Source organism: Macrotis lagotis, chromosome X (assembly GCF_037893015.1).
Source record: "Macrotis lagotis isolate mMagLag1 chromosome X, bilby.v1.9.chrom.fasta, whole genome shotgun sequence".
Lineage (NCBI taxonomy): Eukaryota > Metazoa > Chordata > Mammalia > Peramelemorphia > Peramelidae > Macrotis > Macrotis lagotis.
The window spans coordinates 334,427,897-334,441,018 of NC_133666.1; the positions used below are offsets into that span (position 1 = coordinate 334,427,897).

The window sequence follows — 13,122 nt, forward strand, 5'->3', positions numbered from 1 at the left end:
CTCAGTCTATTGATCTGATTCTGCATTTTGCATAAGTTCATACAAATCTTTCCAGGTTATTCTGATTGCTATACATTCCATATTCTTTACATGCCATTTTTTTCATCACTACCAAGTTACTTTAATTGGGATGTAAATAGTGGTCATTTTTTGGTATAGATTATGAAAAGATCAGATACCCAAAACATACCTGCTTTGAAAAACTGTAGAAAGCACATCCGCAGTTCCCAGGTGTGGCTTAGCTGTTGTTGTCACTGTGTCCAAGACTGTAATTGTCAAAAAGATATTCTTCCATACCAAAATCAGGACCCCATTTTCTGCGTGTTGGTTATATGATCAATCACCTAGTTGTTTGACGGGCTTAGCTTGTTCATCCAGGTAGCAATTTAATGAAATCACATAAATGGAGGTTGTTTTGCCACTGATGTAATTCCAATTGACATTTTTTTTCCCACATGAGCACAGTCTACTGCATTCAGCCCACTCGCCCAGTCATCACAGTCTGGTTTCTTGAAGTCTTGCAGGGAGATATGTCTTCCTCCTTGGTTTTGGAGTTTCATCAGATTCTCAGCATGTTCCCTCTCCTCCTGAGATTGATGTAGGAAACTCTTGACAAAGTTCTTCAAATACCACATCGTCTCTGTCAAAATAGTAAGACATGGACAAGTAGTCTTAAGAGGTGGAAAGCTTCAGGTTGGTCATCATGATCTGATTGTCATGATATCAGAGATGATGGAGGCAGGGATATTGATGTTTGTTCTGCACTTTCAAAGAAGACCATGACATCAGGGAAGTGATGCCATGTCAAGAATATGAATTGGATTTTAGTGAGAATGTGCTGTGCTAAGTCACCAGCCTAATTTTCTCCTCTGGTGCCATCTGGGTCCAGTGCCCAGATATGAATCAGGATGACTGGAAATGGCCCTGGACGCAAGGTAATCAAGGTTAAGTGACTTGCCCAAGGTCACACGGTAAGAGTCAAGTGTCTGGGGGTTGTATTCCAATCCTCGTCCTCCGGACTCCAAGGCCAGTGCTCTATCCATTGTACTAGGCAGCGAAGAGGAGAGGAGGAAGAGGGAAGAGGTAGATGCTCAGAGGTTGGGGCTGAGGCTGATGCCGGAATTTTAAGACAGAAAACATGTTGATTAATGGGGGTAAAGGTGGAGAGATGGCTAAAGGGCTACTCTGGCCCAGAATCACAACCAGTTGGGTTTAAGCATTGTTGACAAATGAAACAACAGTGACTCCCCTTCCCTGTGCTACTGGCCTATTTCATTATGTTTTAAAGGGGAAACACTGAATTTTTCAGGGAGTCAAAATACAGGCCAAAATTTTGTGAAAGTTATGCATAATAAAACATGAATATGAAAAATTCCAGATAATGACTGTTTTCTCTTGCCTTCAACTTTATTTGGCTACCAATTATTGAGGATCTTGGGAGCAAGGGGAGAGCTGTCAGCTCCTCAAACAGTTCCTGTTGGATTTTTTGGTTCCTTAAAATGGGTTTCCTAAATCTCTTTATGATGCAAAAATCCATTACCTTTATAGCAATTACCTAACATAGGAATTAGACATTAGCTATTTCCCTCAGATAGTTGTTTAGACTAAGGACCTTGAGCTTATATCAGAAGAAAAATAGTATATGCAATAGACTTTATTTTATCTTAGCCTGGGATATTCTGTGATTTTTTTTGCTGTTTTCATGGTTTGATGTGATATCTCATAGCCCTTGACATTGCACCATAGGAGTTGTAACTCTTGCTCTCAGGGAGAGGCTTTCTAGTCATTGCTCCTCAGTTGATGGTAGCAGAGAAAGGAAGATGTCCCAGAAGAAGCTAAACAATACAATCTGACATATGGTATCAAAGAACTTACTGGCAGGCATGAGACTAAGAGAGACACCAAGAAAATAGAATATAATTGAAATGGAGATGTAACACCCAGCACAAAGAGGCAGAGAATATGATCCTATCATCAGAGAAGGTCAGAAACTTAACATCTTCTATTCTAGCCATCTAAACACCTTGGCCATACATGTCCCTTTGCTTGTGCTCCTATCACGTATTACATCACAATGTGTTCTCTATAAGTTTTTTTTTAGATTTTTGCAAGGCAAGTGGGGTTAAGTGGCTTGCCCAAGGCCACACAGCTATGTAATTATTAAGTGTCTGAGACCAGATTTGAACCCAGGTACTCCTGACTCCAGGGTAGGTGTTTTATCCACTGTGCCACCTAGTAGCCCCATATAAGTTTTTCCTAGTCCCATATCTTCTCTAGAAGATCTCCCACATAAATGGTAATCTATAGGAGATGATGATGTTTTTAATGCTTTTTTTTGTTTTTATGGCAGGATCCATATCTATTAGAGATTATAACATATTTATGAGGTACTATTTCTTATCACTTTAGTTACTATGCCATTTGATTAAACTATTTTTGCTTTGTATGAATGTCTCTTTTTTGTTTAACTGAAAAAAGTAAACATCACTGTGCAAGTTTCTAAGTTGTAATTTTAGAAACTTCAAATGTGGGGTAGCTTTTTGAGCAAGAGGAAAGTCCAATTGACATACATTCCTATACTGTAATTTGTTTGGTCATTAACTAGTCAATGGACCAATTTATATTAAACATTTTTAATTAGTAAAAAAGCAATCCATTTTTAACTAACAAAAAAAGTACTTTATAAAGGTTTTGGTATATATCTTTAACTTCCCTGTGAAATATTCCAAATAATGCATCCCATAATCTTAATGTAGTCGTAATTTTAGAGAGAGCATGATATAATAGAAATAGCCCTGGACTTGGAGTTAAGAGAGACATAGAATAGAATTCTTCCTCTGACAAAAATTGCGTGACTGTGGGCAAGATCCCTAATCTCTGAATCTCATTCTTCTTGTCCATAAACAGAGATAATAATATCTTTAGTATTTACCTCACAGGATTTTTGTAAGATTTACATAAGATAATATATATAAAAGGGTATAGTAAACCTTAAATGGTTTACATATTAACTATTATCATTATTGTTATTATGTGTTCAGTTATTAATGCTATCAAATACCACTTAGAGATGATCATTACTCCAGGCTAATATTCCTTCTCTTTAAGCTCACCTGAAATTGGGCTTTCAAAGTCAAATAAAAAATTACATGTGTGCTTAGAAAATTCTAAGAACCACAATTAATCCTCGACCTCTTGATGGAATTAAAAACTACTCATTCTTCCACTACCTGGACTTTTTGTCTATCCTCTAAAATTGGAATATATTGATATCAATTCATGCTTCTGGATCTAAATGTTGATGCCTGAAAGTCTAATATAGCTAGAATGATCTGTCCTATTGACTTCAGTACTATATAGATGTCAGTGTGACAGTCCATCATCCTTTGATGATATTGTCCATTGTTTTTTCCCCTATTTCTGCACATGGATAACATTTCAGTCACATATCATCATAATCATGGATATAATAACTAATAACAATAATAAATCAAATACTGAAGGTCAAATGACCTTCATGTATTAGATACTGTGCTAAGTACTGAGGATACAAAAAAAAGGATAAAATTTAACAACAGCTAGCATTTGTGTAGTACTTTAAGGTTTGCAGATCACTTTCAAATATTATCTCATTTTATTCTCACAAACCTAAGAGATGAGTCCTATTATTTACAGGTGAGAAAACTGAGTCCAATAGAGAACAAGGGACATTCCCAGCACCACACAGTTACTAAGTGTTTGAGGCTAAATTTCAGATCTTTCCAAATCTAGATCCAATACTCTATCCACTAGCTACCTTAGTTCATATGGTATAAACTCTAGGTTTTGTCAATTTGCTTAGCAACTCTTATATCTGGCAATATTTTTGGTTCTTCCTAAATCAGGACCTACCACCTATGATTTTCCCTTGTTTCTTCTGGAAAAGCATTAGCCTGTGTTATTGGGGACTTGTTCCATAGCAGGTTCCAGACCAGAGAAATATCACTGGTACATCACAAGAAAATACTTTTTGATTACTTTTCTTGCTCTTGGAGCAGAAATGATGATCACCTTTCTCCTTTGGATAGGACAACAGGTATTGAATATTGTATTTTCAGACAGGCATTGTCAATTTTATTTATTTTTCTTCATTATAAGAGAAGGCTTATTTTGAGGGAAATAGATATGGATCCTACTTTAAAAACAAAAAAGCACTAAAAACATTTTATTAAAGAGGAATGATAATGATTTTGAAGTACTTCTTTAAGCCACCAATGTTAAAAAAAAAAAACAGCATGTAGAAATACTTGACAAATTGTGGGAGACATTCTTCTTCTTCTCAAGACTCTGTGGTAAAGTTCCTATTATTCTGAGATAGGCACAAGTTTACATAACCAATGTTCCTCTTTTCCATAGTTCTACTCATATGCATGAAGTGTAAGGTAAGCCAGACTCTGTCAAAATGCGGAAGTATGACTCATTATCAGTCTTTGGAATTGTGACTATTTATATTATTGATCAGAGTTCATATGTCTTTCAAAGTTGTTTTTCTTTATATCACTGTGGTCATGATATAAATTGTTCCCCAGGTTCTTCTCAGTTCCCTCTGAATTAGTTTGTGCAAGTCTTTTAAGTGTTCTTTGAATCTGTCCCCTTTTATCATTCATTATGGAATAATAATTAATTATTGTTACATATCATAATTGTTCATTTCTCCATTGATGAGCACACATTTTTTGTTCTAGTTGTTTGCAACAATAACAAAATACTGCTATAAATATTATTATGTGCATGGGAATTATGTGCATCTCTTTAGAGGTATATGCACAATAATGGCATTGCTGAATCACAGGATATATATATATATATATATATATATATATATTAATTTTTGAATATATTTCCAGAACAGGTGGACCAGTTCAAAGTTATACTAATAGTACTTTAATTTTCCTCTTCTTCAGCAGTATCTCCAACAGTTGTAATTTTCATTTTTTAATCATATTGCATCTTGCTTAGTGTGAAGTAGAATTTCAAAGGCTTTTTTCCCTTGGTTTTAGTGGGTGAGTGGGTTAAGTGACTTGCCCAAGGTGGCACAGGTAGTAAGTATCAAGTGTCTGAATCTGTATTTGAATTCAGGTCCATCTTGATTCCAAAGTCAGTGCTCTATCCACTGAGCCACCTAGCTACCCCATTAAAGGCATTTGTCTTATTAAAAAGTTGGACTGTTTTTATACAATTGTGAGTTGGATATGATTATGATTCTTAGATGTACCAATTGCTTATATCTTTGATCTCTTCTCTAGATGCAGATGTTCCAGTTAAACTTGTGATACTAGGACAGCTATATTTCTCTTATTTTCCTGAGTCCAAATCTGGTCTTAACAATTACTATCTGATCCTGGTCAAGTCACTTAACCCTGTTTGACTCAGTTTCATCTGTAAACTGGAGAAAGAAATGACAAACACTCCAGTATCTTTGTCAAAACAACCAAGAAGAGTCAGTCATAACTGAAATGACTGAACAACAGAAATTAGCATCAATAATAATGCTAGTTTGGGGAAGTTTGAATGAAGAGAGGGTTGAAGAGAGAGAGGTGTGTTATGTAAATGTTTATTATTCATTTAAATTAGCCTAAGAAGAGCACGCTTATTTCCACAACAGCTTGCCCATATAAGCTGTGCTTCAGTCCTACCCTAGTAGGACTGTTTGGAGAAGATCTAGATGCAATTAGATAGTTGAGGGGTTTTGTTTAGTGTGTATTATACCTGGGAATCTAAATAGAGGAAGACCTTAGGAACTGAGTTGGTGTGTCTGATAAAAGAAGGTCAAGAAAGCATGAATAGGGACTGAAGCCAAAGAATCCAGACATGGAGGAGTCAGGCTCAGCGGGAATCAGGGCATCGGCAATGCCAGTGGCTCAAGTTGCAAGCTCATAGTTCCATGGTCTGTGAGCCATCTTATGTACAAGAGTGACATGTGTTTTCTGCCACTACCATGTACCTAAACCAGTGGGAGGGAATGAACACACACTTTCAGGTTTCACTTACCATGAGGGTCATACCAGAATTCTGGGAGTCCTGAAAATAAACTTATTTCTAATCCCTTAGAATGTGTGGACCATGTTCTCATGACTCCTTACTATATCCTTATCATGTATCTATTTCTCAAAGGAGTTAATTGTTGGTCTGTCACTTCAGTTGCAAGAGGCTTGCCCTTAGAAGTTTCTGGGAGCAGAAAATTTTTACTGTGATCATCTTTTCTTTTTTAAATTATATGACTATTTTATTTGTTTTCCAATAACAGATAATGGTAGTTTCTACAATCAGTTTTTGCAAAGTTTTGAGTTTTATAATTGTTTTCCTTCCTTCCCTTCCATCCTCCCTCCCTCCCAATAGAAAGGAAACTGATTTCATTTGCATCCATAATAAGCATAGATCAAAACTGAACATGTTGTGAGAGAAGAATCAGCTCCAAAAGGAAAAAAGAAAATATTAGACATAGAAAATTGCATATTACATAAGACTTTTAAAAATTGAAGATAATCAGCTTTGGTCTTCATTTAAACTCCACAGTTCCTTCTCTGGATACAGATGATTTTTTCCATCAAAATCCCCTAAAATTGTACCTGATTTTTGCACTGATGGAATGATTGAGTCCATCATAGTTGATCATCAACCATACTAATATGTATAATATTCTTCGGGTTTTGCTCATCTCACTCAGTATCAATTCATGCAAGTTTTTCCAGATTTCTCTGAATTCCCACCCTTCATGATTTCTTATAGAATAATAGCATTCCATCACATTCTATACCACAATTTGTTCAGTCATTCCCCAATTGATTGGCATTCCCTCAATTGCCAATTCTTTGCCACTACAAAATGAGGTGTTATGAATATTTTTGTACATGTGGGATTTTACCCTTTTTCATGATCTCTTCATGATACAAAACCAGAAGTGGTATTGCTGAATCAAAGGGTATGCATATTTTTATTGCCTTTTGGGCATAATTCCAAATTGCTCTCCAGAAAGATTGGATCAGTTCATAGCTCCACCAACAATGCATTGGTATCCCAGATTTCCTATATCCCCTCCAATATTTCTGGTCACATTGCCCAATCTGAGAGGTGTGAGGTCATATCTCAGAGATGATTAAATTCGCATTTCTCTAATCAATAATGATTTAGAGCAATTTTTCATATAACTATAAATAACTTTGATTTCTTCATTTGAGAATTGCCTTTGCCAAACCTCTGACCATTTGTCAACTGGGGAATGACTTTTTTTTTATAAATTTGACTCAGGAGGGGTGGCTAGGTGGCACAGTGGATAGAGCACCGGCCCTGGAATCAGGAGTACCTGAGTTCAAATCTGGCTTCAGACACTTAATAAGTACCTAGTTGTGTGGCCTTGGGCAAGCCACTTAACCCCATTGCCTTGCAAAAAAAAATGAGTCCTTTGTCAGAAGTACTAGTCGTAAAAATTATTTCCCAATTTACTGCATTCCTTTTGAATTTGGTTATAGGGATAGTAATCAGGGATAGTGGATAGCAATCACTTAGGAAGATAGAAAAAGAGCTAAAAGAGACCCTGCAAAGGAGAGAGACTTATTTAAGAACTTCTGGGTGGAATAGGGGAGAGAAGAAAAACAAATGAATTAGGATTCAACTTTGTTTAGGAAGAGAAATTCTGACTTGGATCTGAAAAATTGAGTAAAGAAGACAATATTATGATAGCAGCTGAGATTTTTCACATCTGGCACCTTCCTTGGAAAGACATCATGGGCTCAGAAACTCAGTCTTGCAGCAAAATATCAAGTGCCCCACACAAATCAAACTGGAGGTCTGCTCACATATTAGCAGTGATAGGAAGCAAAGACAATAGCTGGAAGAAGTCTCACATGCACTTTTAGATATCAGTTAGCAACACTACACATGGGGATAACTAGGGTATTCTTTCAACCAGTGTCCAGAACAGATTTGATACTGGTGATTTGAACTCTTTCTCCCTCGATCCTCCCTCATCTAGCTTTCTGGAATATATCTGGCCATTGGAACCAGAATACTCCAGAGGAGAAAGTGAAGTTGGTGATTTGGCACGGCACATCCCCTCCCCCCTTAAATCCAATTCACTTGCATGACATGACATTATCCCTGAGGTGTTGGTCCTCTTCAAAAATGAAGGACAAACAACAACTTGTGTGAGTAGTTGGAGTTGTCTCATTACTTGCCAGTTGGGAAACACAGCTTTCCTTCTTTCCCTCTCTCCATTCCTTCTCCTTCCTTATTTCCTTTCTTTCCTTTTTTCCTTTCTTTCCACCTTTACCTATAGGTGTTCTGCATAAAGGAATGTAAGTTTTGATTACTGAAGACTGGCAAGATTATCTTGGGGTTAACAGGCCCCAAATCACTCTGAATCTCTTTATTAGGCCAATAATAGGCCAAGCCCTAATTGGTTTGGATCCCAATTGGCTTCAAGTGAAAGTAAATAGCAATTATTTCTTTTTTGGCTAGAAGCCATGAGGGTCTTCTCCACACAGATTTATTTTTAGTTTTGTTTTTGACAATGCAAAATAGACCATTCTTTGCTTCATTTCTTTTTTACCTGTCTTACTAAATGACCATTGTCTTGGTTAAACTGAGATCTGTTAAAGCCCTTGGTCTCAAAAGGCCATGGTCTCCCACTGGATCCAGGTCCATTTCCAGTTTTCCTGATCCATAGCCAACCCAGATGGCTCCAGAGAAGGAAGTGAGGCTGGTGACTTTGCACAACTCCCCTCTTCCCCTCCTGCTTAGATTCAGTCCATTTCTATGTTATGACATCAAAACCCCGATGTCATGATCCTCTTCAAGAATGATGGACAATCAACAATAGAAGCAGCTTTCTATAAAGAATTTTAATAGAATGAAAACTCTATGCTGCTATGAAGTAAGAATGCTCAAGCAAAACCTGGAACCAAAGAATTTGGTGTCCAATTTTGTAGAAAGTTTGTGTGTTTCCTCTGAGCTTCTGACTCTAGTTTAAAGGAAATATATTTAGTCCTTATGGGAGAAAGTGTTATTTTGTATGTATCTGAGGTTTAATATATAAAAAAGAGTTGGGGACCCAGAATGGGGTCTAGGAAGTTTATTTTACAAGAAGATAGTGACAACTGACTTGAATTTGTCCTATTTAGTCTAATTAGACTGTCTGATATAAAAGCTCCAAAAAACCTTAACCCTTCCCTTACTATTGGGAAAGATCACCCAGGGAAGATATCCATATTCTCTCAGGCCAAGACTTAGCAAAATAATTGATAATGACAGCCTAATCCCATATCATGCTGCAATAATACTATTTAAGTGACTTCAATGTAACAGCATAGTATATCTTGAAAAAATCTCTGCAATAAAGATGCAATATTTTATTGAAGGGAGAGCTAGATGGAACAGCGAATAGAAAATTGAGTTTTGAGTCAGGAGGACCCAAGTTCAAATTCAGCTTTAGACACTTGCTAACTGTGTGACCATGGGCAAGTTACCCCTATAAGACTCAGTTTCCTCACCTGTAAAAATGAACTGAAGAAAGAAATAGGTAACTATTTCAGTATCTTTACCAAGAAAACCCCAAATGGGATCACAAAAAGTCCAGACATAAGTGAAAATGAATGACCAACATTTTACTGAAGATTTCATAGAGGAAGGGTACTAGAGAGAAGTAAATGATAAAGGCAATACTTCCTAAGAACATCTTTGGAGGACACACACACCTGAATTGCATAGACCACTTAGTTCAAGAATTGTCCAGGGGACTGTTTGGTTACAAAAATATCTTCTATTCTTGGGGTTTTCTTTGCTTCTTTTTCCTCAGATATATTATTAGAAAATACTTCATGTTTAAAAAATGCATTAAGATTCATTCACTCCTTTCCTCAGAAAAACTCTGTTAACCTCAATAAACCAAGTGCTACTCTGATTCTATGGGTTTAAAAACTGAGGCACAGAAAAGCTACATGATTTGCTCAAAGTTGCACAGCTAAATAAGTGTCTAAGTTAAGACTATGCTAGAGCTCTTACATCAAAGCTTAACTCTTAATCACATTTATAGACAACAATTCCTCTCAATTATGATGTATTGGTCAGTATTTTCAAATTCATTTCAAGTTATTACTTTCCTGGATTGTCCAGGAAAAGTATTCCTTCATGTTTCACACTAAGAATCTTTATAAATGATTAAAAAAACCAGTTTGAGTGTTATTTTGCATTCATTTGGCAGTCACTGCAGTGTCATGGATCCCAGCTCATCTCTATCTCTACCTCTGATTTATTTACTTATCACATGGATTTATTGTACTCTAAGGAAAGGTTTTTCTCCAGAAAGAAGGACCTTTATAGATGGAAAGACCAGAAGAACAAGCAGAAGAGAATGATTCTTAGACAATTATCTGTCTCAGGCAGGAAACTATGCTTTCTATTGGCTCAGAGACCAATCCCAGGTGCTCTTTTTGTTAGATAGCAACTTACCATACCTGGCAGATGTGATACAAGGTTGCTATAATTTCTGAACTTGCCCCATCTGGCATATACTGACAGTCAGACCCTCTGGCTGAGTCTAAACAATCACCCAGACTGACCCATTATATGTCAACACAGAGCAATCAATTAATTGCCACAGGGTCTACCCAATTTGGTATCTTAATGACCAGTCTGGATTGACCCTTCGGTGATGGATCTACTGTTCACTGATCTGCTGTTATCACAGCCAAAATGACTGATTCAACTGCAAAATGGTGACTAGGTAGTTCTATGAAGATAGTGTATTCTTCAAGTAAACTACTGAGAAAATAATTAAATTCATTCTAAATTTGGTGGTTAGGAAACAAAGACCCTCTTGGAAAGTATGCTTTACATTTTTTACCAGACTAATCACCACTATTGTCATCATCATGTATCATACCACCAGAGAAATCTGTTTTCTGGACAGGTTGATATTTCCTTTATATAGTAGCATTTGGTGGCATACTGATGAGTTTCATTTCTGAGTAGGGCCAATAATTCCTTTAAATATCACTTAATCATTGTTTGGAGTTCAAGTTCTAGTTTCGAGACTATACTATTTACAATATGACAGCCCCTGCATAAGAAATGGCCCACCATGTAGCAACTAGTGCAAGAAGAAAGCACAGCTGGCCGTTATGTGGATGAGCAAACACATTGAACAGGGACATTTTTCAAGTACTGGTTGGGGAGAAAAAAGAAAAATATGCAGAACATTTCTTTGGCACCATTTTCTTTTTCTCTCTTTTGGAACTAAAGTCATTGCTATTGTCACTCTTTTCAATGTGCCATAGATGTGGTGACTGTAGCAACTTGTAATAGAAGGGCTCATCTTGACATGCATTTGGACATATAATGCATCATCCCAACTTAACAATAACTAATACAAGCCTGATGTTGCACAGATAATATTAATATTTATATAGAGTACTTCAACATTTGTAAAATGTTTTGCATCTTATCCTTACATAAATAGGTGCCATTCCTATCTCCATTTTACAGATAAAGAAACTGAGATTGAGAAATGTTTGCTGTCTGGGTTCATATATCAAATAAGCGTATATCAGGATTTGAATTCCAGGTCCAATACTCTTTGCATTGTAGCAATGAGCTGCCTCTTATTGGAATAAGTTATAAGGTAAGTATCAATGCTCTATTTAAATTTATGTCATGGATAAACATTATCATTTAAAATACCTCTGAGAATTACTTCTATTTGAGATACACAGTTAAAAAGTACATTTAAGAAAATTTCAACAAACTCCTTATTTCTCTAATTTTTATATGGAGCAAGTTTACTTTGATCAGAGAATAAATGCAGAGAAAGATCAAATAGTATTGAATAAAAAATCTTAGGGATAGAAGACAGAAATCTGTGATCCCCTCTAGTAAGTGAGCTTACCTCCCAATTCTGGAAACTAGGATCCCTTATTATATGATAGATTCATGTCCTGAATCTAGAGGACATATATTACTACCTATTTCCCCTCTTTCCCAATTGGCTATTGGCTCACTAGTATAGCATATAATGGCTGGTAGGCTCATGGACTTCTCTCTTTTGAGTTCCATTTTCCAAGGGTTACAGAAGATTGGCTCCCAGAAGTTTGGCAACCCTCCCTTTGGAAATAGAAGAGAAGATAAAATTTAAGTATGCATAAATAATCATTAAAATTATCTTGTCCCCTTTTTGACCCTTCCCTATTTTTAGTAGTTAAAAAAACCTTCTATTTATATTTACTTAAATTTTGTATTACTTATATTTAACATATTTTTATGTCACATTAATTTCCCTAGCCTGGACTTTCATCCCTGCCTCTCCCCACACACTCCTGCTTCAATTGAGCCTACCTTCAAAACAACGAAAAAAATAATAAAAAAAAACTAAATCATCAATTTTTCCAGACAGTGTATGCATAGTCCCACCCTGCAACCCTTTCTCTGAGATTCCCAGGCATCAATTGCTAATCCCAAAATTTATTTTAAAAAATCTCTTTCTGCAAGCTTCTTCTCCCCCTCCAGCCAGTATTATTTCTCCATACTTTCCAAAAGTCATCTTCCTCTCAAAAGCATTTTAAAACACTTTGGCATTTTAGCTAGAATTTATGATAGGATAAAATAGTCTCTACATTAATCCTCATACAGATATTATCACTTTAAAAAAAGGTGCTTGTTAGCACAAATGAATCAAGTTTCAGACACTGTGGAATGAATGCATCTTTGTTCCCCCTAAAATCCCACTTGGGGGGGTCAGCTTCCTCTTCTACTTATATGTAAAAGCAACCCTAAGAAGGTTGAGAAAAGAAGCTTTTGTAGTCATCCAGTCCTGCATCTTGCTTGAAGTGCTTCCCTTGTCTGTCTACCTCTATCACCTCTCCATGGTGAATGCTGCATGACCATCCACAACAGTTCTAGAGATACCTTACTATCTGCATCCAGTTAATGCCAGTTATGGTCCTGTGAACCCTGTTGACATACTCTAGGAGTCAAACTATCCTGGGGCAGTTGAGGAAGACAGAGCAGCTTCCCAGGTAAAGTTAGTCAGCAGGTGGGGGAGGAGATGGGAGACCCTGTCATTTATTCTTTTTATAACTTCCATCTACTTAC

The 13,122-nt window shown here is 36.5% G+C and overlaps 1 pseudogene; it reads right to left on the reverse strand.

Annotated features, from left to right (window-relative positions):
- Positions 1 to 238: 238 nt before the first annotated feature.
- On the reverse strand, positions 239 to 702 carry LOC141499089 (ferritin heavy chain-like; annotated as a pseudogene).
- Positions 703 to 13,122: the final 12,420 nt, after the last annotated feature.